The following is a 26,266-nucleotide window of genomic DNA, read 5'->3' on the forward strand; positions in this document are numbered from 1 at the left end:
TCCCCATTTATTGTTTTTCTCTAACAAAAATGTTTTTAAATAATATTCGCAAAGCTCCTAGTAGAATTTTAATTTCAAAAACTTTTTCCAACTTTAAGAGGAAAATACTGTGTGCAGCAGGAACTGAGAGTTTAATATTTTATTTGATCTTTAGCTCTTTTAAATCGAAACAAAATGAAGCCAGTCTTGAGGTGGCTTAAAATTAATCATTCCTGAAGTAGTCTCTGTGCAAATAAAATTTTTCGACTGCCGAGGCGAAGACCCAAATTTGTTTCATTTCACATCTGAGTGGGCTGGTGTTTGTCTAAAATTTTTTGGTGTTTGGCTTGTCTTGTACTTTACGCTTTTTGTTTGCCTTCCTCACAGTCGAGTGCAATAAAGCCGCAATTTTTTATACACGCACGTACGTAACCGTCCTCAAGTGTCGCACCTTTTACGCTTATGTAGGCAGGCAAGGAGTTTTCCTGGAAAATATCACCCGGCGTTCTAACACGTCGACACTGTGAAATGCTCTTATCGGTGGGGCGTCGCACTTCAATCAGCCTGCCGAGTGGGAGGGGTTGGGTGGCGCCTTGGCTGCCTGTTCGCCTGGAATTAACATGTCACATTTGACGCGACCGTGCTGCCACCGCGATGTCTTTATCGCCGCGATACACTTTGTTGTGCCTCGCAAATGAGCATTACTTGATTACCCGCAATTATTGTTACTGCGCTGCAGACACCCACAAAACCAGGCAGATTCGGAGAAAAAGGCGTAATTACCGAGTATGCGAAACCAAAAAAAATGCACAGGAAAAAACATCTAATTGAAAACTTCTAGGCCATATAGTGATTTTGATAAAAAGGGGTAACTTAATAGCTTATATTAAAAGTCTTTACTTAATTTTTTTCAGTTTATTTCACTCATTTGCCTGTATAGCTGAAATTCCAGCAGTTCTGGCTGCGGCATACTTGACATTAGTGCCGAGGCTGCGAATGAGACTGCAAAAATTTTAGGTCAAAATGCTACAAAAACAAAATATACTTTAAATACGCGAAAGTCGGCTGGATATGTGTGCTAGTGCTCTTGTATATAAATGCTGCCACAAGCTCGGAGCAGTTATGCGCTGCATTTAATTACAGTTGCCATAGTGGGCGAAAGTGGGGCTGCGATTTTTGCCTTTTTTTTTTTGGAGAGGCAGTCGCAAAAGTTTTCGCTCGGCCTCCGCAAGTTGCAAGCTCCAAGTTGCGCTTTGTGCCAGCTAAAAAACCCAAACGCATTTCATTAACACAGCTCAACTTCACGGCAACAATGGCAGCCGCAAAAGCAACAAAAACCAGGCAACAACAAGACGCACAAACAGTGGCAAACAGGCGGAGAATTTCAATTCCTGCCTCCTCCTTCTCCTCCGGAGCATGTCGCCAAACATATAGTCGGCCCTCGGTGGGAAAAGCGTGGGGCAGGCATAGAGGAGGTGGAGGCACTTCAGCCGTGAGCCAAAACTTGCCACTCGGTACAGACACATGCACTCTCACATGTATCCCAAAACGCTGACGACCTCAATTTCCACAGCATAAACACTTTTTATGCAAAATAAAATCGCTTCGCTTTGTGCAGCACATTGACCGAAATTTATTTGTACCAACTCAAAGCCACCAACCCAAAATATTGAATAAAATAAATCAAAATACACAGAAAAAAGCAATTTAAATAAATGCATCCCACAAAGAAAGGACAAAACAATTTGTTCTTAATTGGCCAATGGCGCCCCAACACCGACCACAATTTCGAAAATAAAACTGAACTTATAGATGTATATAAAACCACTGAGAACAAGATAGCCAGTCAATACGAAAAAATGGAAATCAAAACAAACGTCGCCATGGGCAATACTCTGCCAAAAAAGTGAAAAAAATAATAATCCCACACCATTAGATTACCACTCAATCCAATTATCTTCGACTTGCTTTGCAGATTTTGTATCGAGTTGCATGAAAAGATTATCAAGACCCTGCAGTACATTTACCTCTGACGGAGAAGGACAAATATCGTCATGTCAACGCTGTTGTCCGCCAGACGACGATTGGCGACAGCCTGATTGTCCGAACCTCCCCTTTTGGCCAGCATCCTGGCCAGCGTCCTGCACATATTCGTACACGCAACACTGCCAGGGAGGAGAAGTCAATACGTTGCCTTAATTGCTTACAAGTTGTTTGCCTTGTTGTTGCCGAGTATGTTTATCGTTTAAAGTCAAGTGAATTGACCTCAGCGCGACTGACCCACTGACGGTGTCTCTTTCAGGCGGCCACTCGCTTTCTCCCCTCCCATTTAGCCTCTTCGCCTGGCCCCAGTCGGTCGGCATTGATTTTTATGGAGCATTTTGGCTATTACCGAGATAGAAGCACAAGCCGACCACTTTATGACTTTTTTAATTACTTATTTTCCTTAAAATTGTGTAGTGTAGGCAAATAAAGAAATAGACCGCCCAGCTCCGTCCCAGGACGATGTGGGAAGGATGGATAGATACATTTGTATGCCAGAGTGTGACCTACACTTGCACAAAATATGGCTCCGTTTATAGGCAAATAAAATAATGAAAATTGCGATACGAAAGAGCTCCTTGGTGGCCACTGGCCACCGCCAGCCACCCCAAGGTCCTTTGTTTGTCTTTTATTAGGACAGTAAAATCTTCCTTGTTGTTGCTTGCTCCTTGCTGCTGCTACTGCTACTGCTGGATGTTGCTGCTGTGGCTATAGCTATATGTAGACAGCGTCATAGTCCCGGCTGCTAGCCACTTGACCAGGCCCATGCCCAGCCCAGGACAATGAGGACAATAACGATGTCGCTATCCCGACCTTTTGTCCGTCAGCAGCCTCGGCCACAGCCAGGGCAAATTTTTATATAGTTTACCATATTGTTGGGCTACTTTTTGTTGCTACGCCTGCAAATATTTTGAGAGCGAGACGAAGGAATGAGGCCAAAAGGCAAAGTCCTGGCCACAGCATAATTTCGAGTGCAAAGAGCCGAGCTGTGGCGCCCGGCAACAAAAACCATGACAAACAAGTCCGCCCAGCTGCTGCCACTGCCGCCGAATCTGTGACTCAATTCGAGTATCCCGATGTCGAGGATAGACACATATATATATCTTCCTAAACGTGTAACATACATGTGCAATTCGAGGCGTGGCCACACTTTGATTGTCTTCATTTAGTTAGGTTTTATGCTGATTTACTTAGGCCACAGACAGCAGACATTTACGACCTTTTAACGCCAGCGCGATAAAATCTGAACGCCGATGCTCGAACTCGTCCATAAACCCCGGCCAAGCCGTAAACCGGAGCCCAGACAATGGGTATGCGAAAGGTCTCCGGGGCGATTTCGTATTGATGCCCCCCGAAATCCTCAAATTCGAAAACGGGACCTGCAAGTGCTGCATCTCAATGGGCAATTCATTGGTGGCTCACATTTTGGACGATTTAAATTAATTTCAAATATCATTTCTCACTTGCCGCCCACAAATCGAGTCTATGGCCCTGACCTGGGCACCGCAGTTTTGCTGCCAGCTGGGCTAATGAATATTTAAACCGCTGCACGTCCCACCAGCACAAAGGGAATATTTATAGAGACCTTTTAAACCGGTTGCTGGGGCATCCGAACAGATGAAATTTTCAGGTGCCACGGACAACGCCCACCGCAGTCTCAATGGCCCTAGGGATCAGACAATGTGAAGTTTGTTTAGGCAAATAATGCAAAGGCAATGAGTGTCGGATAAATACAAAGTGCTCCTGAGACAACGTCTGAACAACGTCAGGGAATTTCGGGTATTGCCTTGCCAATCCTTTGCTAACCTCTTGATGGCTTTATTTGTGTTTTCCGATCCACTGACCCACCTAACGTGCCTTTAAAGTAATTAAATTTCCGTCGTATTACGCATACGCCACATGTTACAACGAGTCATTTGGGTGTGTGTGCGCGGGTGTGCGGCTTGTATTCAGGCCATGCCGGCGCCTGCTGGGTTGCAAGGGCAACAGTCTCGGGTCTGGTCTCGGTCTCCCGTTTCCGTCTCAGTCTCCTCGTTTCCTACAGCGTCATCATCTCATCTCATCACATCTTGTCTGGCCCGGGCCACCACTCTCGTCGTATCAACAATGTTGCTAAGCTGCCGCCACTAGAGCCAGCTACCCAAGTCCCCATCACTGTTGCCAACCGCAGCGGTTTCAGCGTTGAAATAGCAGAAATTTTGATTTTACGACCTTGTTGCCGTCATTAACGTTATTTTATGATGACGCTGATACGACCGCGAAATATTGTGTGGCCACCACCATAACCACCCACAGAAGCTGGAGGACTTGCACCGAATCCGGCCGAAATGGGAAGCCCTGGCCCTGGGACTTGCCGAACGACTGAGCTGGGATGAGAGATTGTGTTTTGTGTGTTGCGGGCACCGGATAGCGTGTAGCGGGTAGTAAGCGGGCCAAGTTATTATGTCCTGACGTCTAAGTAAAAAACCAATAAATGTTAATGAAAATACAAGAGACAAAGTTTAGTTCGGCGCTTGGCATGGCATCCTGCATGAGGCATTGAACATAAGCTGATAATATTATTGCGCTATTAATGGGCTCAGGTTTTATGGCAGTTTTAATCGCTTTTGTTACAGTTGCCAAAGTCGCAACAATAACTTGACAATAGACCACAATAAAAAGAATGAGCCTTGCGTGTGTGAGCTGCCCCGCACATCCCTGCGCCCAGCCAAGCTCCTGTGTTGCTTCTCCTTTGTCATATGACTAAGCAGCCATTGCAACTTTTTGCCGTGACTCGAGGCACAAACTAATTGCAAAACCAAACGCACATCTAGGGTAGCTATGGAGCCTTTTCCCTCCCCTTTTCCCTTTCGTTTCAATAATGTGGCAAGGTGTGCGGCGGTTGCAAGCTGAAAAGCAATTTAGCAAATTCCTTGGTGTTTGGCAAATAGAAAAGCCAACTTCCATCGGTGCTCGGTCTTTCTTTCGTTCCAGCATCCTTCTGCAAAATCAATTTTAATGATACCGAACATCCAGGTGGCTTCAATGGAAAGGAAGCGAACCGAAAGGCGGCGAGTAAATGGCAAATGGCACCTCCATAAAATGGCTCTGTCCTAACTCATCCGGACATCGATTGCAACACATGCAGGTCTTTTAAAGCCGAATAGTTTAAATCCCTCTATTTTTCTGGCTTACTAAATAAATTATGTAATAAACCAGAGTATTTTTTATTGAAAAAAGTGACAAGGATTAAACTCTTCTAAAACTTTAAATAAAAATCAATTAGGCTAAAAAATACATCCCCACTAATCTGATGAGTTGAATCTATGTATTATTCGATGTAAAAAAAGTTGAAAACAAACGTATTTTTTAAAAGTTAGATGTAGTTTTATCAGCCTATTTGCAGATAAATAATTTTGAAGATTAAAGAACATGATACATTCAAGAACATGATACATGGACCTCCATGTCATAAGTAATGCTTATCCTTTTTTTTTTTTAAATATTTCCTTTGAGTGCGGCAAGTCCCTCAACTAAGTTGTTATACACTTGCGTGCACCTGTCTCTAGCCATTTCCAGGTGCAAGCACATGGCATTTCTTTGGCTCTTTGGCCCCGCTGCCACTGCCGGCTTGTCGCAATTAACGTTCGCGGAAATTCCTGGCAGTCGCACACAGTGACAGTGGGCCTGAATAGGGGGCCAAGGAGAGGGGTGGCCAACAGGGAAGTAGGGCCAACGCATTGGGGCGTGAACAGCACGGAAGTCATTCGGCCCACACGGCGGATACGTGCTTTAAGGTCTGACCTTTATGTGTGTGAGTTTGTGGGTGTCACCGAATGTCTGCTGCAAATTGTTGCATGACATTGTTTCCGAGGAACCCCACTCCATATTCTCTTTAGCCGTTTGCTGCCATTTAGTGGCGCGTTTTTTCGTATCTTAGCGCAATTTTTTGTGACAACATGCGGCCTACTTGCCATTTGCGTGCCATATGCCGCCGAGTCGCAGTCCCGGCGAAACAATTGTTGCCATTACAGTTTGTAATTCGGTAATCAGCCATACGAATCAGCATAATGGCAATCGGAGCTCCTCCTCCATTCGGCTACCATATTCCACGTTCCGTTCTTTGGTCTCGTCCTCGCCAAGTTAGGTAAACATGGCAAGAAAAGTTGCCAACTTTTAATTGAAGTGAAAACGACGATAACGACAGCATTGTTGGGACTGCCGGAGCTGCGACTGGGAATGGTAATGGGAACGGTCTGGGTCGGTAGCTTTGTTGCTGCCAGCCCGCTGGGATGCGAATGTGGAGCTCCTCCACTTTCATGGCTACATATGCTTTCTGCTGTGTGTTCTGGGCGCTGTGCTCTGTGCTGTGTGCTGTGCGCTGTGTGCTGTGTGCGGCATTGCAAAAACAGTTGCGGAATTGCTTTTTAAACCCACAGAGCGCCGCATAAAAAAGCAGCACAGCCGATCTCCGGGGGCTGGCCCGAAATGGGCGGAGGGCCGAAATGGGAGTTAAGCCTTTAAAACGTGAAACTTTTGAGCCGCTTCAAGTTTTAGCCAAGCGTGTTTGCCTTTGTGGTCGCTTCGTCCCCAGCTGACATGCAGAGGCAAATACTCCCGCCAACCCACATCCACTCATGTATATGTATATATAGGATATATTTACAAACTTATTGGACGGGTTGGCCAATATGCAATGTTAGAGTTTGCACTGCATGCTTGCGAGGGGAGTTCCAGGTCAACCTGTTGCCAGGTCAGGACCTTTGGGCTTGGGAAGCCGCTGTTAACATTAGACAGGCTATCAATGCGGGCTGCTGCGATTGCGGGCTAAAAGCATTCGGCCTTGAAACGATAGTTAGCTGGGCGAGGGAGGGCCGGTTGGTGTTAGTGGGTGACAGGTGGGAGGGAAGGGACAGGCCGGAACATGGCAGCATTGTTTGCATTGCCGCACGCAAATATGTTTGGCAGCTCCAGCTGGGGCCAAGGCACGCGCCAGAGTGCGACATTCGTGACGTCGCATCCAAGACCCTGTTCCCAGCTATCAGAGCACCCAGCTCCAGGGCCTCTCCACATCCTGCTCCGACAGCCTGGCCGGCTTTGATTTATTGATTTTAGCCGCGGCACACAGCATACCAAATGAGACAATATTTACTAGCCGGAATGCTGGCCCACATGTGGCAAGCACTCAGAAAATTCATTTTCACCGGAAATTGCTAGCAAAAACATGAAATCAATAAAAAAATGTTTGTTTGATTCAAAAATGCTATTAATAAGTCAACAAGAAATAATTAAAAAGAGCTTTTGAACAAAAAAAAGGTATTATTTAATGATAATATTTTGCATGAATTCATAAAGATTAAAAGTTATTTTCGGTTTTTGTTTAAGCTCCCCATCTAGACAAAAAAGATAACAAGTAAAAAATTGATTTGGATGCATAAGCTATAATATTTTTTTTTAGTGCATCAAAGCAACATAGCATCAGGATACCCAGCATGTCATAATATCGGTATCAGTACCCTCTATTGGGCAAACTCCAAGGATCCGGCTCACCGTCACCACCCGCCGGCTGAATAATAAGCCGCTGTACTTTAAATATGAAACAGATGCACGATTACTGGATCCTACCATGCCCTCCGCTCCGAATGCCCCCGATCCGGGGTGGGAGAAAATGACGCAAGTTCAATTAAATCAAAGCCTCAGCATATTTCTTACCCGCTAGACAGTTCCGGCGCCAGACGCCGTCTGCTGGCGGCGATGTCTGTAAGAAGAAATAAGAAGACGAATTAAATTACATTTAAAGCGCAAGCTGCAAAAACCCCTGAAAAAATGGGAGGGAAAATAAATTGGCCAGCTATGGCGGCAGAGGGAAAAATGAACAAAAAAGTGAAATGAAAATCATGGAATTGATGTGGGGAAGCCAAGAAAGAACTGAACTTTGAAACTCGATACATGATGTACGACTGCATGGATACTCTCAGCTCGACTCCTAAGAAAGTATAATTCCCGGAAAGATTGAGCAACAAGCTGACGGGGGAATCGCCACGGAATTACCGTGTAATATTTGTATCAAATGATTTTCCCAGCTGCAGGTTATAAATTGAACTCTCCATAATCCGGACTCTCAATTGCTGAAATGCTTATCTGCTTAAGTGGCAAACGAATATGCCATTCATTCGCTCCTATCGTGATTACGGAGCGCATAAAAAGAAGCCGACAAAGTGTAAGAAATGGTGCCAGCAACTGGCAACTGGCTTGCCACGCGCAATGAAACGAAATAAAATCTGCAAAAAAAGTCTGAAAAACGAATGGGATAAAAGGCGGAAAAGGGGCGGGGCGGGGTCGGGCGCCAAAGCCGTGGTGTTGCATATAGAGGAGAAACGAATGGCCCAGGACCAGGCCCAGGCCCAGGCCATGTGGGAGACGATTCAAAGGCCCGGAGATAAGTAAAGAGAACAAAATTAAATTGGACATTTATCAAGAGATGCTTATTGATGCCCGAAGTGCCAGCCAGCCAGCCATCCAGCCAGCTCGCCCGCCAGGACAAGGACAACAAACACCAAACACAGCAGCTCCACCAGCGCCCCCAGCCTGCTGGCAATATCAACGACAAATACGCTCAATTATTGTTTTGAGTGAAAAAGTTTTATTGCCCGACAACTGGAAAAAAGGTCGATACGATATGCCCCGCTTTGTGTAATTTAAATGTAGCCCCGTGGCTAAAGCGCCGCCAACAAACGACTGAGAGACACGAGGGCATAAATTAAAGTCAGCCCTGGGGCCTCACGGAGCTCGGGAGCGGCTGGGCCACAAAACTGGGGGTAGGCTCATCCCCCGTCCAGGGATCAGCCACTAATTACGGCTATTAGTGGAACGGCAGCAACAACAGGAGCGCCAGAAACAATTACGGCCCATTTAATCACCTGCTGAAAATGTAATTATGTTGCATACTTTTGGGGCAGGCCCTTCTGCAGGCTTCTGAAGCTTCAGAAGCTGGCCGAAAACAAAACAAAAACCAAAGTCGAAATCGCCTCAAGTCGAGTCAAGTGGAGAAGTGTGGCCTGAAATGTTGCCAACGCGATTTAGAATTTATTGCATGAAATTAACTTTTGCAAAATAATTCACATAACTTCAGGGCGTGCCGAAGGGCCGTCCGAAGTGGCTTAATAAAATAATTTATGGCCGGACGAGTAAGGGCCATTTCAGCTGGCGTCGCAGCGGTTGCCCTCTCGCCCCTGATCTCGGAACCTTCTCCTCCGCCCACCGTGGGGTGCCCGGCCAAGCGGACGGAACAAAGCAAATTAATTACGAGTCAAAGCGAAAACCTTTGACTCAACTTTTGTGACGCACCTTTGCACACAGCCCCACCCACACCGACACACTCTTTTATCTTCACACACACACACACTCACACATGCTCTGTGAAGACAGACAAATGTGTAGCCAATGCCTTTATCAATATCCTTTTGAGCAGACTCGAAGAAGAGCAAACAAAGTCTAATCAAAGCCGACAGCCGGCCTCGAACCACCAACGGAGCCACTTTCAGGCTGAAAGTGCGGTGATGCGTGGCTAATATGGCAAAGGGCGAAGGCTATGGAAGCGAAAGACGGGCAGGGGCACGCCCCCTTTTGACCATGACGACTGGGGCGTTACGATGCGGCTCATCCAGCTTTTTCACTCCCCCTAAGCCGGGCCACTTTCTGCTCAGTGATGCGTTCAGTCCACTGAATCAACAGCTGCCAAACGTTCGGAACGCAAATTTATAATGTCTTACTGGCATTCCCACGCTTTTTATCAACACATTTCACATGTCATTAGCCAGGAGATAAAATCGGAGTGGTTCTGGACTCGAGTTTGAGTAGTTATATCGCCTGTTACTCCCCTTTGTCCTGCCATTGACAGCTTTGACAACTTGGCACGTTGCTTTTCCACATTTCAGGTTTTGCCTAACTCCGAAAATGAAAAGCTTTTAAATTAAGAACAACCGCCAGCTATGACGTCGCGGTGAGACCCATTTGAGATATTAACAAAGGGCACAGGTGACAGGGACAGGAGTTGTTGGGAGTTCTTCCTGGTACACTTGAGCTGACAGTGCAACATGTTCCAGAGGCAGTGACGGCAGTGGAGGCAGCGCACATGCCGCAGACAATTCCGCTAAAAGCTTCACACCCGTGGACAGTTACGGATGCCAACTCCGAGCCAAATTAAACGCTCCTCCAGCTCCAGCTTTCAGTTCTGGATCCTGGCGCTGGTCCTCCTGCACTCGCGAATAGCGCTCGAGGAGATGCGAGTTTTATCTTTGCCACGTCAGCCCCAGCAATGCGGCTAAGCATCATAATTCATGGTGCAGAGAGAACAAATTTTAAGATTCTTGAACTGATTTTGCAGAGATTAAATTAAAGCTATATTGTTTGGAATGTATTAGGCAGTATATTCGAAGAACCTTCAGAAAAATTAATCGAATTATCAAAAAAAAAAAGGTCCTAAAATATAGGAAATATTCTTTTCAGTGAAGATAAAACCAAGGTAGCCGTGCCTGTCACTCAAGGAGCGTGAAAACCCTGCCAAGATGCCGAGGAGTCAACCGGAGTACTCGCTGCATTATGCAGCTGTCCCCTAACACCAAAGCGGCAGATAGAAGAGACAGGGCAGCCGAGCAGCTGCCGCTGAATGCACTTAACATGTTGCACCACAAAATCGTCAGCCATATGCCGTGCATATTAATTTGATGGCACTCATATTTATGCCAAAGCAAAGCCAAAGCGTTTGCCATTGCTGCTGCTTCTGCTACTACGGTTGCTGCTGCAGTTGTTGCGACATTTTTTGACAAGTTGCAGTTAGAGTCGCAGACACAGTGGCACATTTGCAATGCAAGGATCAGAGCCGGAGCCATAGCAGCTGGTGACACTGTTTTGCATATGGACGGAGGACAAGCGCCGAGTGGTGGCTGCGCCAAAAACAAAAACCAGAAAAAAAGCAACTGCCAAGCTGGCAATAGACAAACAGGACTAAGGACACTGGAATCACAACTACACACAAGGCACAGCTCCTACTACAACTACAACTGGCCCTGTCGCGGATTTTTTCTCAGTTTTTCTTGCGGGTGCATTCCACTTTAATTATTTCAGCCATGCTGCTGTTGCCGCTGGTAACGACATGAAATTTACATACGCAATTTCATTGTTGCCGCAGGACCTCCTCTCCTCTGAGCTCTTGGCCGGGCCTGCCCCGCTCCCGGATCCACCCTGGCCCTTGTCAATCCCACAGCATAACGCATTTTATATTCAAATTTTTTCGCTGCAGTCTGGCAGCTTCCAGCACACTGCAAATTCTATTCGCAGTTTGTTGGCCCTGCCCCACTGATATTTTTTGTGTGTTATATATATTTTTTTCTGGTTCTGTTTTGGCCCGCGGATTGTTAGCACTATGGCCCCGGGCTGCTTGTGTCCCAGTCTGCGAAATAATCAGTTGCAGGAGCATGTAGAGTGCGGAATTTACTGTCGATTTCACAGGCATTTACCCAGCCGCCCGATACCCCCGAAAAGTAATGGTTATAACAAGCTTTTATGCGCTTCATAATACGAGACATAACACCCAGCTTCCAAGTCGCCGAATGGTTTATTTAAGAGTCGCCCAGATTTTGCTTTGCATATGACGACGCGACTAAGGAGTCCTTATATCGAGGGAGCCAGTCATTCCCTGTGGTCTTCCGGAGTGCAGGAGTGCTTAGGCACTCGGCATCCTGCTGGCTAGTGCGCCTGGTATTTATTATGCATGTTATGCACAAGTTTGCCTCCATTTCCGCGCCATGTCAATGCACGCTTAAGCATCAAATTGTCTGCCGGAGACGGTCCTTCCGCCTGTTGGCCGACTGTCAACAGCTTTTAGGCCTCTTTGCTATGTTTAATGTGGCGCAATAATGAGCCGAAGTATTTGCATTTCTTTGCTTCAGTACCAAATGCAATAAACTCCCCGAATAAAAGCAAATAAAAAGTAATCAGAATTTCAGATTCGACCCGGGACTTGTAAGGACTCGGCGAGAGCGGGCAGCTAAAAGGAATTAAAAAGTGTGCTAAATAATTCATTTTTGAATTAAAATATAAATCACTTTCACACCATTTTGTCGGCGGACATCGGTGTAGACCCGGTTTTTACTGCATGGGTCCTTTTTCCAGGACACTTGTTTATTTTATTACTTTTTCGCTGCGAAGCTCCAGCGGAGGGACCGAACCGATTCGCTCATGACAGCACCGGACGGGGCAGGGGACGGGACAAAACAGGACGCCATGCAAATGAGCGACCCGGGCATAACGAAAATCTTTTTAATATAAAAGTGAATTACTTTTAGCAGCGATTTCCGAGTGTGTCCCACGTCCCACACCCTACACCACCAATACAAACACCCTAACCATTAAAATTGACGAACTGTAAAGGCAGCTCCGCAGGGAGCTGCTGGACCATCACGCCCATCGGGGCAGTGCCATGACCATGACCACGCCCACAACAGCTCCCGCCCTCGGTGGGTCGCCTTGGGTTATTAGGCAGCTTATTATCGTGGGCATCAGCGTGGCCAAGACGCAAGCTGGGGCATCATTATCGAGTGCTTTGCGGCTTTTCTTGCCTAGCCTCGCCCGCCGTAGTGTGTCCCTTGCTGTCCGGCGAAAGTAATTTCAGTATCCTACGCAGTTTTTAATAGGATTGTGTTTGGGGGAATTACCTGAGAGTGGCGCGCCCCGGGATATTGACCGCAGGCAACGGAAGAGCGTGGTTCCCAGAACGGAAATGAAAACGGCAATGGGCACTTTTAATTTCTCAAAATGGCAACTGGCTGACATCCGTTGCGTTTTCGATTCATTGGTTTAATGCAGACCCCAGCACAGCAGGAAAGGTCTTCTCCTCCTTCATTGCCAGCTTAAGAATTATTGAGACTTGTTACAAAAGTTCATATCGAGCGAAATAATTCAGAAAATTCTATTGGGATTGCCGGGCAGGACACTTCCTTTCTACCTTTTTGCTACCTCTGGTTTTAGTTCTGGCCACAATTTCCAATACCTTTTCAGCTCCCCCCATTTTTTGCCTCTTTGTACGTGACATTTGTGTTTGTGAAATATGCATTCGATTTTTTACGCTGCATTTTTTGTAGCTTATCTACCAGCTGGCAGCAGGATATAAGGGAGCCAACTGGCAGGGAGCAAATATCACGTATACGCAATGTTGTGGCTTGTTGGTTTTTCCTTTCACTGCTTCACTGCAAATTAGCTGGCTGAGAGCGTGGCACTATTCACAGCTTTCTCCCCAGCTAGCTAGACAAGCCCTCCCCCCACCAAGTGTGCGATAATTTACTCATTTCATGTGCTATTAGTTGTCTGTAATGGGGTTGTGGTGCTGGTACGGGAGATGGAGATGCTGTAAATTGTGAATAGTGTATGGGACGCTGGTTGGTTGAAAACTTTCTCCGCACTCCCTGACCAGAACTCCTTCTCCTACGGCCTTCAGCTTTATGCTTTATGTTTATATCTCCTTGGGTCCTCTGTGCCATATTTATCATGGCTCACTTTTGTGCCGGCTGTGCCTCGTTTCGTGGGGCTTCGTTTGCCTTCGTTTGGCTTCGTTGAGTTGCCAGAGTTGCACATCCAGTCGTGTTGAATCGAGTGAAGTCGCGTCGAGTTGAATTTCCTTGTTCTGGTCCTTGTCCTGTTCCTGGCACTGGATCTGGTCCTGGTCCTTGTCCAGGCCATTGCAAATTCACGCTATCTAATAGCTCCTCGGCTCGCCAACAAACGAGAGCGAGACAATGGCTTCAGCTGCACTTGAGCTCTTCCTGTGGCCTCATGGATGCCGTTGCTGTAGTTGCGCTTTTGGCGCTTCCAGCGTAGAACCCCGGCTGTGACCTAAATTTTTACCAAATTGGATAAATTTTTCGCATTTTCGCTTTGCTATTTTCCTTGTTTTTTATATTTTTTGTATGTTGCGCTGCGACGGCGACGACGGCAGCTCCACTCTTGGCTTCCCCATCCATTGTTGTTGCAATTTCTCGCCACATTTGATTTATCTCGCCTTATATACACCAGCCGAGCAACATATATGTATGTACATATAGGAGGACCATGCCCCGCCGTATCACGTATATTTTTTGCTGTGTTGTTTGTTGCTTCCGCTTTGTTGCCGTTGTATCTCCTTTTTTTTTCTCGATGGCTGTGTGAAGTGAGTCACCACCGCAGTTGGTTGGCTGGTACCAGAACTCGGTCTTTTCTTGTGCCACTAGCTGCCACTTGTATCTACAGAATTGAATCTCGCCCTGAGCTGCCATCTTTGCAGCCGTAGCTCTGCTCGCTGTGTCGTCTTGCTGGCCACAGCGCTTTTTATTTGAAGTTTCTGCTCGTCGTTGTCTGTTCTCCTCCCGTTTTTTCCAGCCGTGTTTGTTGTTATTTTGGCTACGTGTTAGGCATAGTATTTGGAGGCAAGTTGCTGCCACTGGGCGGTCGTCCTGTCGCCCGAAGCTTTTAATCATGATTTACGAGCAAACAGAAAGACGGACGCCCTGGTCCGACAAGAGGTAAATATAAATGGAATTTTAAAATGTGATCTGATTTAATTATGCACGGCAAGTCAAAAGGAAGGCAGCCAGCAGGAGCAGGATGTTATTTATATGTACATGGCAAAAACAGCGGCAGAAACAACAACCTGCCGGGCACAGATTCCGGATTTGGAATGGGCGGGGTCACAGAAGCATTTGTTCAACAAAGGCCATGACAATGAGACACAGAAAAAAAAGTACAGATAGTCAATGTGAGTTGATTTATTCTACTCCCAGTTATGTATTTTATTTTAACGAGAACTAAGATCCCTTAGCCCTGCTCAATAGCCTGAAAAATTCCATCACAAAACTATTTAAGTAATCTGGTCCTTAGAATACATGTTGTACTGAGAATGTGCACAACATTGCGATGGTCGATCTCTGGGTCCCCTCGTCGTTTGACTTCTGAACGAACATTTTCTCATCATTTTTTCCGTACTTTATTTTAGTTTTTGTGTCGGTTTCCCTCTTTTGCTCTAGGACCTCCTCGCTCCGTTGCACTTTGTTAAATTGCAGCCAATTGGCCATGGCATAGGCATCCAGGCAGACAGTGGCTATTGGCCAGGGCTTAGAATTTATGCGCTTTGTTGTTTATTAGCCATTGCGGTCAGGGCTCAGAGCTCGGTGGGTGAAATCAAATTCCAAGGAGCTGTTTGTCCCAGGATTGGGGGCCACAACTTTGTATGTATGTGTTGATAAAGGGAAATGCCATGCAAATATCAGAGGAACAATTTCAAATGAGACATATTCAAAAAACCACAGAAAAAGCGCCGCAACCCACACACAGCGGGTAGCAAATACAAATAGCAGGCGATAACGCAAACTCTCAGATACAAGTGCCCAACACAGTCATAGATACACGCAGAACATACTACACAGGCGACATACTTATAGGCAAATATAGGGACATGTATTTACTGTGCTAACATCAAACGTTTTGCCACCACGCCCGCCTCTTTTGGGCCCCAATTCGGCTCCTTGTCAGCCCCTTTTGGCCGCTTTGTTCCCGGAACATACCGTCAACCATCAACAACGTTGTTTTTCTTGACGTTTGCCATCGTTGACGTCGTCATCGTCGTCATGGCATAGTCAATATGTTTTCATTCAATTTGGAAAGCATTTTCATAAAATTTCCCACAAGAAAAACATTGCGCACATATAAATATGTGGCTCTACATGGCGCTGAAGATCTGGCGAGCAACTTTGGCATGCCGTGCACAGCTTTTCACCCCCACTGGCATTGGCAATAGGAAATTATGCGAAATGTGCTCGATTTGCGTAAACAAACCGGAAATGATGTGCCGCCTCCCGGCTGCTGACCATTTTGAAATTAAAGGCAGGACGCAGGACCAAAAAAAAAAGGCCAGCCACTCAGCTACTTGAACCCCAGGACCCTGCCCCGAAACTTTAACCTCGACCGCAACTGTATTTATATTTATGCATTTATTTATTTGGCAAAAGGATCAGTCGCGTCCTCCTGTCTGCCTACCCCGGCCCTTGCTGGTGCGCCCATTATGCTAATTGAACAGTAAAAAAATGTATAAAGGGCGAACCACTTTATAGGCTCGGCGCGTGCTTTGCTCCCGGAATGGTCTAGGACTCGTAAAAATTTTCCGCGACTCTGCCCGGATTCCACTTCCACAGAAAGTATGTAAATACACTCCAAGTTCCAGCAGCCAGTTCCGGCGGTATGGGCTGGCGTTGTTCTGGCCAAATATTTTTAATAAAGTCCACGCTCTAAGCAGCTTTGCTGACCAAACGACCACCGTCCGCAATATAATTAGAGCATGCCAATGTGGGTCTTGTTGTTATTGCAAATTGAATTAGTAACCAAAGCAAAAAGTGGACAGGCAGCAGAAATCCTTTTTGTGTGCTTTCCTGCCCGCATATCCCCCTCCCATACCCATGTCCTGCGCCATCATTTTGCCTTCTGCTACGTGCCGGGCAAATCAAAGGAAAGGCACAGCCAGGAGTCGACCGTAACCGCAAATGGAAATGCAAATTTCCCGCGGTTACCGCGACTGCGACTGCGACCACAACCTTTGCCGTTCTATTCCCAGTCCACAGTCCCCAGTCCCAGTCCGGCTCCCTCTCTAGTCTCCTCCGATTTCGTCTGGCTGCGGCCCATTGCAGCAATTTAATTTCTTAAGCAATTTTCATAATCTGTAGCAAATTGTTTCTGAATGCTATGCTGCCTGCCAGGATCAAGGCTCATAGCCCTGCGCCCCGAGTAGAGCTCTGAGCTCTGACTCGTTAAATTTTATGCAGTTGGCGGCTGCATTTACGCCACAAGCTGGGAAATTGAGGCAGTAGCTGTGGAAGCTACTGGCGGGCGCACTCCGCGCCTCGCGCTCAATTTTGTAATGCAGTGGGCAAAGTTTTTGCTATTTTATATTAATTTCGCAGGCCCAGCAAGGCGCTCTGACCTCGTCGCGCCCTTGAGTTACAACCACCCGCGTACTGCATAATTAAAAACGCAGTTCAATCCTAAACACTGTCAGAAGAGTGGCCTTCACTAAAGTGAAATATTATACAAAGTAACCACTGCCCGTCCTTTCTGAGGTCGTGTTTATTCGATAAACTGCTTTGACTTTGCTAAATAACTGGCCCCTACAAATATGTTTGTCTTAAGTTGATTTAGAGAACTATAATATTTAAACACAAACTCTGAATTTTAGTTTAAATTTAATTAAATAAATATCAACCTCAATGTTAAACTGAAAAGGTTTCCAAAGTTTCTAGTGCAGACAGTTCTGAGAAGCACCACTTGGCAGCTTGGCCAACAATAGTCTTCTTGCTACTTGTGGGCACTTAACAAGTTCCCACGCCCATGGCCCATCCCCCAGCGAGTGGCATACGGAGTGCAGCTAATTGCCTCGCCCTTCTCGAAATCGCGGCTCCAAAAACCAATTAAGTCGTGGTGGGATTACAGGGGATAAGGGTGGGTAGGATGGGGAAATCCAATGGTGCGGGCGCGTGATAAATCAAATTTGGTTGCCTTAACAATATTTGCACATACGACAGTGTGCGCAACACAACACAAATCAAATCAAATTAAAACATAAAGTCGGGCAACGTGAAGCCTGCCTTGATGTGAGTGTGTGTGTTGCAGGCTGTAGGTGGATGGGGCTAGGGTATGTTATAGGGACTGGCAGATTGGTGTCCTCTTTTATTATTCCATTCGCATGCAGCTGCCATGTTGAGGCAAGCGACGCGTTTATGACGCTGACAGAATTATGAGGCCTACATGCGTTGATTCCAGATTTCCGATGCCATGCCACGAGGGTCCTTTAAATATTTTTACGCAGATAAACTAAACTGTAAGCCCGGGCTACGGCTCACGAGCCAGGAGACACGAGCCAACCGGCAAATGGATTTTCAGCAAAAAATCACAAAATCGCAAAACGTGCTTCACATACACCCCACGGAGCCTCGAAGGGACGAGGCGGAGATCGCTTCGGTTTGGTTCCCGGGCTCATCATAAATACATCCGAGAGGAGATGGGTCCTGGGTGCTGGCTGCTGGGACCTTGGAGTTGGGGGAGTTACGCTGCCAGTACCCTGGCCCGGGAACACTTGAGACTGGAAATGATGCCGCCACTGCTGATGCTGTGTCACCACCTGTCTCTGGCAGCATGTCACGCGACCTGTCAAGCGAACAAGAACTGACATTTTTATTAAAATATTACGACTTTAAGCGAGACAAACAAACAAAAAGACACTGATACCGAAAACCGACCTGGTGCTTTTTCTTGTAATTATCTTTCTTTATTTTCTTGCAGAGGGTATTATAGTTTTGGGTCAAAAGTGTGCAACGCAGTGACATGATCAATATAGAAATCGTTTAAAGGATTTTAAGGGATCCCATCAGGAAAGATATAGCCATCACTGTGGGCCATATAGAGGAAAACCCAATTTTCAGAAATCCCATCAGGAAAAATGGACAAAAAATCAAAAAAATATTTCGTCTCAGGATTTTGATGCAGAATGGTGGGAAATCAATCCAGAAATCGTTGAAGGTACTCCGCTTGAGAATCGGATGAGAAATATGGAAGATATAGCCATCACTGTGGGCCATATAGGGGAAAACCCCATTTTCGGGGATCCCATGAGGAAAAATGGACAAAAAATCTAAAAAATATTTCACCTCAGGGGTTTGATGCAGAATGGCGGAGAATCGACCAAGAAATCGTTTAAGGTACTCCGCTTGAGAATCGGATGAGAATTATGGAAGATATAGCCATCACTGTGGGCCATATAGGGGAAAACCCCATTTTCAAGGGATCCCATCAGAACAAATGGACAAAAAATCGAAAAAATATTTCGTCTCAGGATTTTGATGCAGAATGGTGGCAAATCGGCCCAGAAATCGTTTAAGGTACTCCGCTTGGGAATCGGATGAGAATTGGGGAAGATATAGCCATCACTGTGGGCCATATAGGGGAAAACCCCATTTTCAGGGATACCATCAGGAAAAATGGACAAAAAATCGAAAAAATATTTCGGGTCAGGATTTTGATGCAGAATGGTAAGAAATCGATCCAGAAATCGTTTAAGGTAATCCGCTTTAGTTTTGTAGTTTTGTATTTTAATAAATTGGTTTTAATGGTTAAAATTCTAATATGTATTGGCCTACTATATTCGATAAATATCCAATCTTAACCGCAAGGGTATATCACTTCGGCTCCGCACGAAGTAAGCTTTCCTTTCTTGTTTTAAATTCGAATCGGTTAACAATATCACCATTTATTGCATAAAGCGGACCACCCTATGCGGCTGCTTCACTGAAGCCAGCGGCGATGATCTCTGTACCTTGTACCTTATTCGACTACCTTTTGCTTCCCTTACTCGCCCCTTTGTTACATCCTGTCAATCGGGCCAAGTTTACAATATCCCATTGTTCGACATTCCCGCAGCCTCTGTCCCACATTGCGTATGAGCAATGCGTCAAATTCGAACGATGTTGTATATGCATGCAAGTACGAACCAAAAGGTGTCCCTTGTTTGACTTTTAATTAGCTTTGACTGTACGTGGCTACCTGGCACGACTTGGCAGAAAGTACTCTTTAGGATCCTCTCATGCTTAATTCCCCAAGAACCCTCTACTAGGTTATTACTCTGAAAGGGCTTTAAAGTAGGTTCGCAGGCCCAACACCTGAACGACTCAGGGTTGGGCTAAAAGGGATTATATAAAGTTGTGCCACTTTACAATTAACTATGGAAAAAACTCACCACTCAATGCATTTAATTTACATTCCCAGAACGCGCACAAAAGTCGCTCGGATTTGAATCTATTATTCCCATCCGAAAATCCCCCTCGAACCCATTTACTGGCTACGCCCCTAATCCGTTCACGGCCTACGCACACCCATGTGACATATTTGGTTTGCCAGCTTGGTTGATGTATAAATAAAAAATCAAGCGTGACGAACAAATTCATGCAAAGTAAATTTTCATGTTCCCGCCAGCCGGCAAATAAAAAACCTCCGCAGGAGGCAGGCCTGAAGTGGATCCCGTCGCCTAAGCCTAGGCCCACATGTGTATATATTTTGTGGCAGCAACACCTAGCCAGTGGGTTGGTGCGAGTCGGCTGCCTGGTGTTTTGTACACAAGTACCACCACTCAGACGAATCTGGTATAAATTGCTGCTTCTGGTGGAACCCTTAAAATCAATTGAAAATACTTTTGAGTGCCTAATGCCCTTTTTTGAAAGTTTTCTACATTTGAATGTAGTTCCGACTGACCAAATAATTTACAGTCTGGTCTTAATTATCAGCATACATTTTTTTGTGAGTTTATGTAATCCAATAACTCTCCAACCAAAAATTTAGAGCATTTGGAAATTCGACCTTTTTAAATGTATTTCTTTGCCGTCTGATTGCCTGGCAAACAATTCCATATGCTGTCCATGTTCTTATTTGCTTTGTCGATTCTCAATTCCTTTTTTTAATTTTGCACTCTGAACCCCCCAGCCCCAACTCTCCGCCCCTCGAAACCCCTTGTTCCCCCCGCCGATTTCCGCACACACGCGCCCAGCTGACGCAGCGCAAATCAATCAAATCAAAGTGGAGTTGTTTGATTCATTGTCGGGCTGGCTGGGAGTGGTGGATGGTTTCCGTTTTTGCGGTGGCACCGGCGGCGGCGAGGGTGCGGCCGACAGTGGCAAGAAAATCTGAAGAAAATGCAATACAATGAAGAACAAATACGGGCACAGACAAAGAGCAAACACACGCACACACTGGCGCACATAATACAAAGTGGCATAAACTAACTAAATAACAGTAACAATAACTTAAGTGTATTTGTGTATTAGTGTGGGCATCGCTTGCTCCCAGACTATCTCCGCTCCGCCATCTGACCTCTTCAGTTTTTCGTCCTACTCCTGCTCCTGATCCTGCTCCTTCCAGAGACGACTTCGGGCGACTGTTGCAAAGTTTTTATTTATACACACGTTCCGTGTGCTCCGTGTGCAGCACGGCAGACGGGAATGGCTACGTTTCGTTTCGTTTCATTCGTTTGTATGTTTGTTTGTTTATTTGTCATTTGCTTTGTTCCGTGCGCTGGCAATCTATGCCACAGCGGCCATGCCCCTAAATTGACTGGCCAGGCAACCGGCACAAACCATCTCGACACTGAGGGAAAAGCCCCATAAAATAAATAATTCGAAAAATCTATAAGTTTGCAAACGGATATTTATATTGGTTTCGATAAGAGTTTTAGAACAATACAATAGATGTTTATTTTATTCAAAACGCGCCCCTTCTCTAAATTCGGGATTATTGATTTTAGTTTCTGGGCCACCCCTCTCTCTCTCTGTCACCATTCGTGGATGGGGATAGAAAAGAAGGAAAAAGAAATCCCACACAATTGTTGGAGCGCACGTACCACACACACAAACAGAGTAGTTGGACTGGGTCGCCTGGACAGGGGACCACATGTCGTATACGTAACGTGGCGTATCTCTCACTGGCTCCCCCTACCGGTTTGCTTTTGCAATCAGCCGCTGTGAGTGGCCGCGTGGCCAGGCGACAAGTGCCCGCACAACCACACGGCCACACACTCTCCAGAGTCACACACAAGTTTCGATACTTTTAATTATTGCGTACATGACCGTAACGATGTAGCCGGACTTTGGAGAAGATGCCCGACAGGAACCAGGTCGCCAGGAGCAGAATCCGGGGCTGTACAAAGCAAAGGAGAAACAGTAGTAGCAGGAGGAGCGAAGGCAGCAGCAGGTAGCAATGCCAGGACTCGTTTAGTGCACGTATTAATCAGAGGACTGTGAAGTTTTTCGGTTCCTTCCACTGCCCCCAATCTTTCCTGTGTTCCTGTGTTGTGTTTGAGTTGCTCTAGTTTCTGACTTTGTACCTTTTGGCCCGGCAGAAGCAAAGTTGCTTCATTAAAAATCAGTCAGCGTTTCATATTTTGAAGAACGTGACACTACGTGTACGAAATCACAACGGCCGGACAGGGAGAGGTCCTTGGGCGTGGCCAAAGGATCATTACGGAACCGCAGCCAGCTGCTCGGTGGCCAAACTGATTGACGCATAAACAGGCAATTAAATCTAAAAGGTAGTTTCAATTGTTTGACAATCCGCGTTAAATGAATTTCCTAGCACGCATTTCGAATCAAATTTGCGAAAATTTAATTTCTGGCTCACTTTCATGGCTCGCCAAATCCTGTGAATGTGTCCGTGTGCGTGCCGGGGCTACCTATACACCCATACCATGCGTACGCGTACCATGGATGTGTGCTATTTCTGTCGGTGTGTTCCGGGCATATGGGGCACGTTTCTAGATTTGTTTACTTTGTAGCCAGAGGAACGGAGCATAATTAAATTTCTATAAATTCTTGCACGGCATTTCATTTGCCATTTGCCATTGCTGCTCTCTGTCCAAAAATGCCAGCGCAGTCAGTCAGCATCGCCTCCTTCACTCCTTCACTCCGACAGCCCCGTCAGTTCACATACCGGCAGCTGGAAAATGGGGCAGTAGCATCGGGAGCTGGAACAGCGGCTCCGGCTTATTTATTTATTCATTCGCTCTGCTCTCCTTTTTGTCTTGGGGGCGGGAGTGTGTGTTTGCTTGCCATTTTCTATATGAAAGGATTTTCCAAAATTTAACAAACAAACAAGAGCGCAGGAGACGCAAAGAATCGGTCCGGCCCAAAAGCATCACGCACTGTTGGTGCGTGGCTGCTCATAAAGTTGACCCGAATTCTTGCTAAACTTGGCCGGTTCCTGTGTGCAAATAAATAAAGCAACAAGATTTAGATCTCCCAATTGAATGAAGGCGACTTACAAATGCTCTTATCACTTAGCCTGCCAGCCGGAAAACGGAAATCTAATTGGAAGTTTTGCCAAACTAATGGGATAACCACAGCATGGGCTCGTGGGTGCACGGATAAAAATGTTACAGTAAGAGTAGAAATATTTCTAACACAAATACTTAAATAAATGGAAAATGATTTATAAATCTAGGCTATTAATCTAATCTACAGTATACTGTGTATTTTTTTCAAGTGCATTTATCAATCAAACTTTCGAGTTAACCCTGATGACAAAGTTCTCATGCCCTTTGGAAACCCACAAAAATCGTTTCCGTTTGTGCGAGGGTGCCAAAGGACTTAGGCCAGGGCATTAGAAGCAACAACAAATGACAGGCCTGTGTTCGTATTTTTGTATATGCCTGCATGCGATTTAAGGCATTCAATACGTTTTATCTGTGCAAGCAACACTCGTGCTCAAGAAATTGCAAAACCAAAATAAATAAGATTCGATTTATGTCGTGAGCCCCGAGACCCCTAAAACCCAAAAGGGAAAAACGGGGAAAAGCGGAAAACGCAGGCAGAAGAAAACTCTTCAACAGCTTCCGTGTTTATTTATAGATACTCAACTAGTTCGTCGAGCAGCCGGAAGACCCAAAAATAATAAAAAAAGAAAACCAAGCCCGAGGACTTTTATCAAACACCCACATGCACAAAAGTTTTCATTCCCATTTCAGGCCGCAAAATTTGTATTTGTGCTGCGGATTTGTGTCCTGTGTTCGCCGTGTGGCTGCAAATTTTTAATGAATTTACAGGGACAGAACTGAGCTGAACTGAACTGAACCGAACCGAACCGAGTGAAAGGACCCCAAAGAACATTCCGTTGCGATCCGATGCTCATTTGATATTCAAAACACATTCGGCAAATATTGATACCCCCGTAAATTGTTTAAAATGCGCCATATCTAGCGTCAATAGAAGACAAATTGTGAACTAAAAGCGTAAAACGCAAATCACGCAGCTTTTAAAACTTTGTCCCCAGCGCCACCCGGCGTATACTTGATTATTGCCAATCAGCCATAGTTTGAGAACTCCCCGCTGGCCCCCGACAACCGCAACGGGCCCACGAATTGTATAATTAAGGCCTGCTTCTACTTCCAGCTAATTATAATTGATGTCGGAGCCGAATCCGATTTTTTAGTTGAAACTTTTTGAACAGGACCCCGGACTCACCCACACACACACTCGTCTCCTGAAAATGCCACAAGAAATGATTAATTATGCTCTAAAAGTTGCACGTTAAAGGGATGAATTTTGCTTTTTGACTTTCCGCTTTTAATAGCTTCGGCAACAATCACTAATGGCGTTTCTAAAAACCGCTCGGCACGGATCGGATATCGTTTTTTAACGCACGCGAATAGTTAGGAAATGCCTCGAAGCTATTCGCTATACATGGCAGGGGAAAAGGGAAAAGTTTTTCGATTATCCGAGAGCGGCTGCCAAAGATACTCGCTCTTGGCAAACACAACATACGCACCACGTAGTGCATGAAGAATTTCGTTAGAATAGCAATATGCCTGGGGATAATTTAGTCATTTTTGTTATTGTTTGAAAGTCGGAAAACATTGAGTTTTAATTGAAAATCTTTGACTGTCTATGCAGCAAACTGATGCTATTCCGATACGAAATACCAAATGCTAAGACCGAAAGCTGACTACCACTTGCAACATTTTATGCATACATGCGTCGAGGGGATGGAGGGAAACTTTGATTGATTTATCTGTCAATATGCAGAAGGCAGCAAAAAGCCAGCAATGCTTCGAATGCACAAAACATACCGTAAGCCAAAGCTTGTGAGTGGCACAAGAAAGGCTTCTTCAAAAATTGCAATTGTTAACTCAACTGAATTTACATGAATTCTCGTTCTGTTTCTCATTCTTTTGGGGCCCTGCCGGTGGCAGGATCTGGCATCGTTTGGCTCCTTATTGCCTCCTGACGACCCGTCAGTGTCACTGTCCCGACTACGACACAGACCCGCACTTGGAGTGTGTCCAGGCCTGTTGATGCTATATTTTTCCACTGCCCACTCCATTCTGGTCATTGCATGTGCATACATATATTTATATGCCCCTGATCGAACGTCTTTTTGAAGGAACGGCGTAATGATGGCCGGCCACAGTTCACTTAAAAGTCGTATGCTTGGATTGCGTAGAGTACATGTGCATGCACAAAACCATAAACTTGCCACATTTGCATAAAATGCCCTGATGCCTCAAAAAGCAAGTGCAGAACACAGCTCAGCAGCCGGTCTGTAAAAGTCTCTTGGCACAAATCGTATTTTACCAATAAATTGAGGAAATGTTTAGCTCCCTTTGCCCTCCACTGTCTCCCAGTTCCCCAGACTCCTAGTCATCCTGTCGCTTCGGGAGGAGTCGCACTCACAGTACCAGTTCGAAATTCAGAAATTCAGAATTTTTCCTATCTGGCAGACTTGGTGTGCGTTTCGGTTATGCTGGTTGGTCCCATGTTTGCCGTAGTTCAAAGCAATGACTTGATTTTTGATTTTGGCCAAAAATCGCTTGTTATTTCTGGTCTGCGTTGCATTCGTGCTTGTCTGTCCCACATGGCGTATGCGCAATGCAGCCTGTTGACTGTTCAAAAAGCATATTTTTCGTACATATCTCATATTTCTCTGGCCTTTTGCCTTACAAAGCTAAGCTGATCCGGGTGGTATCTCCGCCTTTTCCATCGAACCATAACTTCACCAGAAACCCGCCCAAAATAATGTTGAATAATCACTTTCGTAGATTGATCAAATTTCAGACTTTGACTGGCCGACTGCTCAGTGTCAGTTAATCCCACAATCACCTCTGATGAAATCTCATTTAATGCGTTTCTAATTAATTTTAAATAAGATTCGCTACACGAAATAAGGACATTAAAGAAAAGCCCCAAAGCGGCTAGAAATAGTTTTAGTACCAGGCCTTAGCAGGGATATGTAAAGGCGTGCTTGGCCTTCGATTAATTCATTACGAGTGGGGCCCGGGACCCACTCCATCTGGTGTCCTGGATTCCCAGAGCTGGCAACAACGACAACTGTCAATGTCCTAGTTAAGAGCTTAGATGTGGCATTAGGCGTCGATTTAACACGACCTCCTCCATCCGCCAACCCCCATCCATCCAGTTCATTCTGGCCACTCGAAGTTTGTGTGCGGATAAAAGCGCTTCAGGCCAGGATCAGGACCAGGAACAGGGCCAGGCGCAGGCCGTGGCTCTGGTTTAGGCCAACTTATGAATACGCGTGCTCACAGATACTCCCACACACAGTCGCACCAACACTCACACTGAGCCACTGTCACAACGCTGATAAAATGTGAAGCGGATTAGGAGCTCCTTGCCACTGCCGCACCGTGGCACAATCAGTA

The 26,266-nt window shown here is 45.7% G+C and overlaps 1 protein-coding gene across 2 annotated transcripts in view; it reads right to left on the reverse strand.

Annotated features, from left to right (window-relative positions):
- Nucleotides 1-26,266, reverse strand: part of beat-VI (beaten path VI) — a 56,123-nt gene that overhangs the window by 23,228 nt on the left and 6,629 nt on the right. For both annotated transcript variants that reach the window (XM_017237393.2, XM_017237392.2), the window contains exon 2: nt 7,714-7,759. The gene's annotated coding sequence lies outside the window, so the exon portion shown is untranslated. The remainder of the gene's footprint in view (nt 1-7,713; nt 7,760-26,266) is intronic.

Source organism: Drosophila bipectinata, chromosome 3R, assembly GCF_030179905.1.
Source record: "Drosophila bipectinata strain 14024-0381.07 chromosome 3R, DbipHiC1v2, whole genome shotgun sequence".
NCBI lineage: Eukaryota > Metazoa > Arthropoda > Insecta > Diptera > Drosophilidae > Drosophila > Drosophila bipectinata.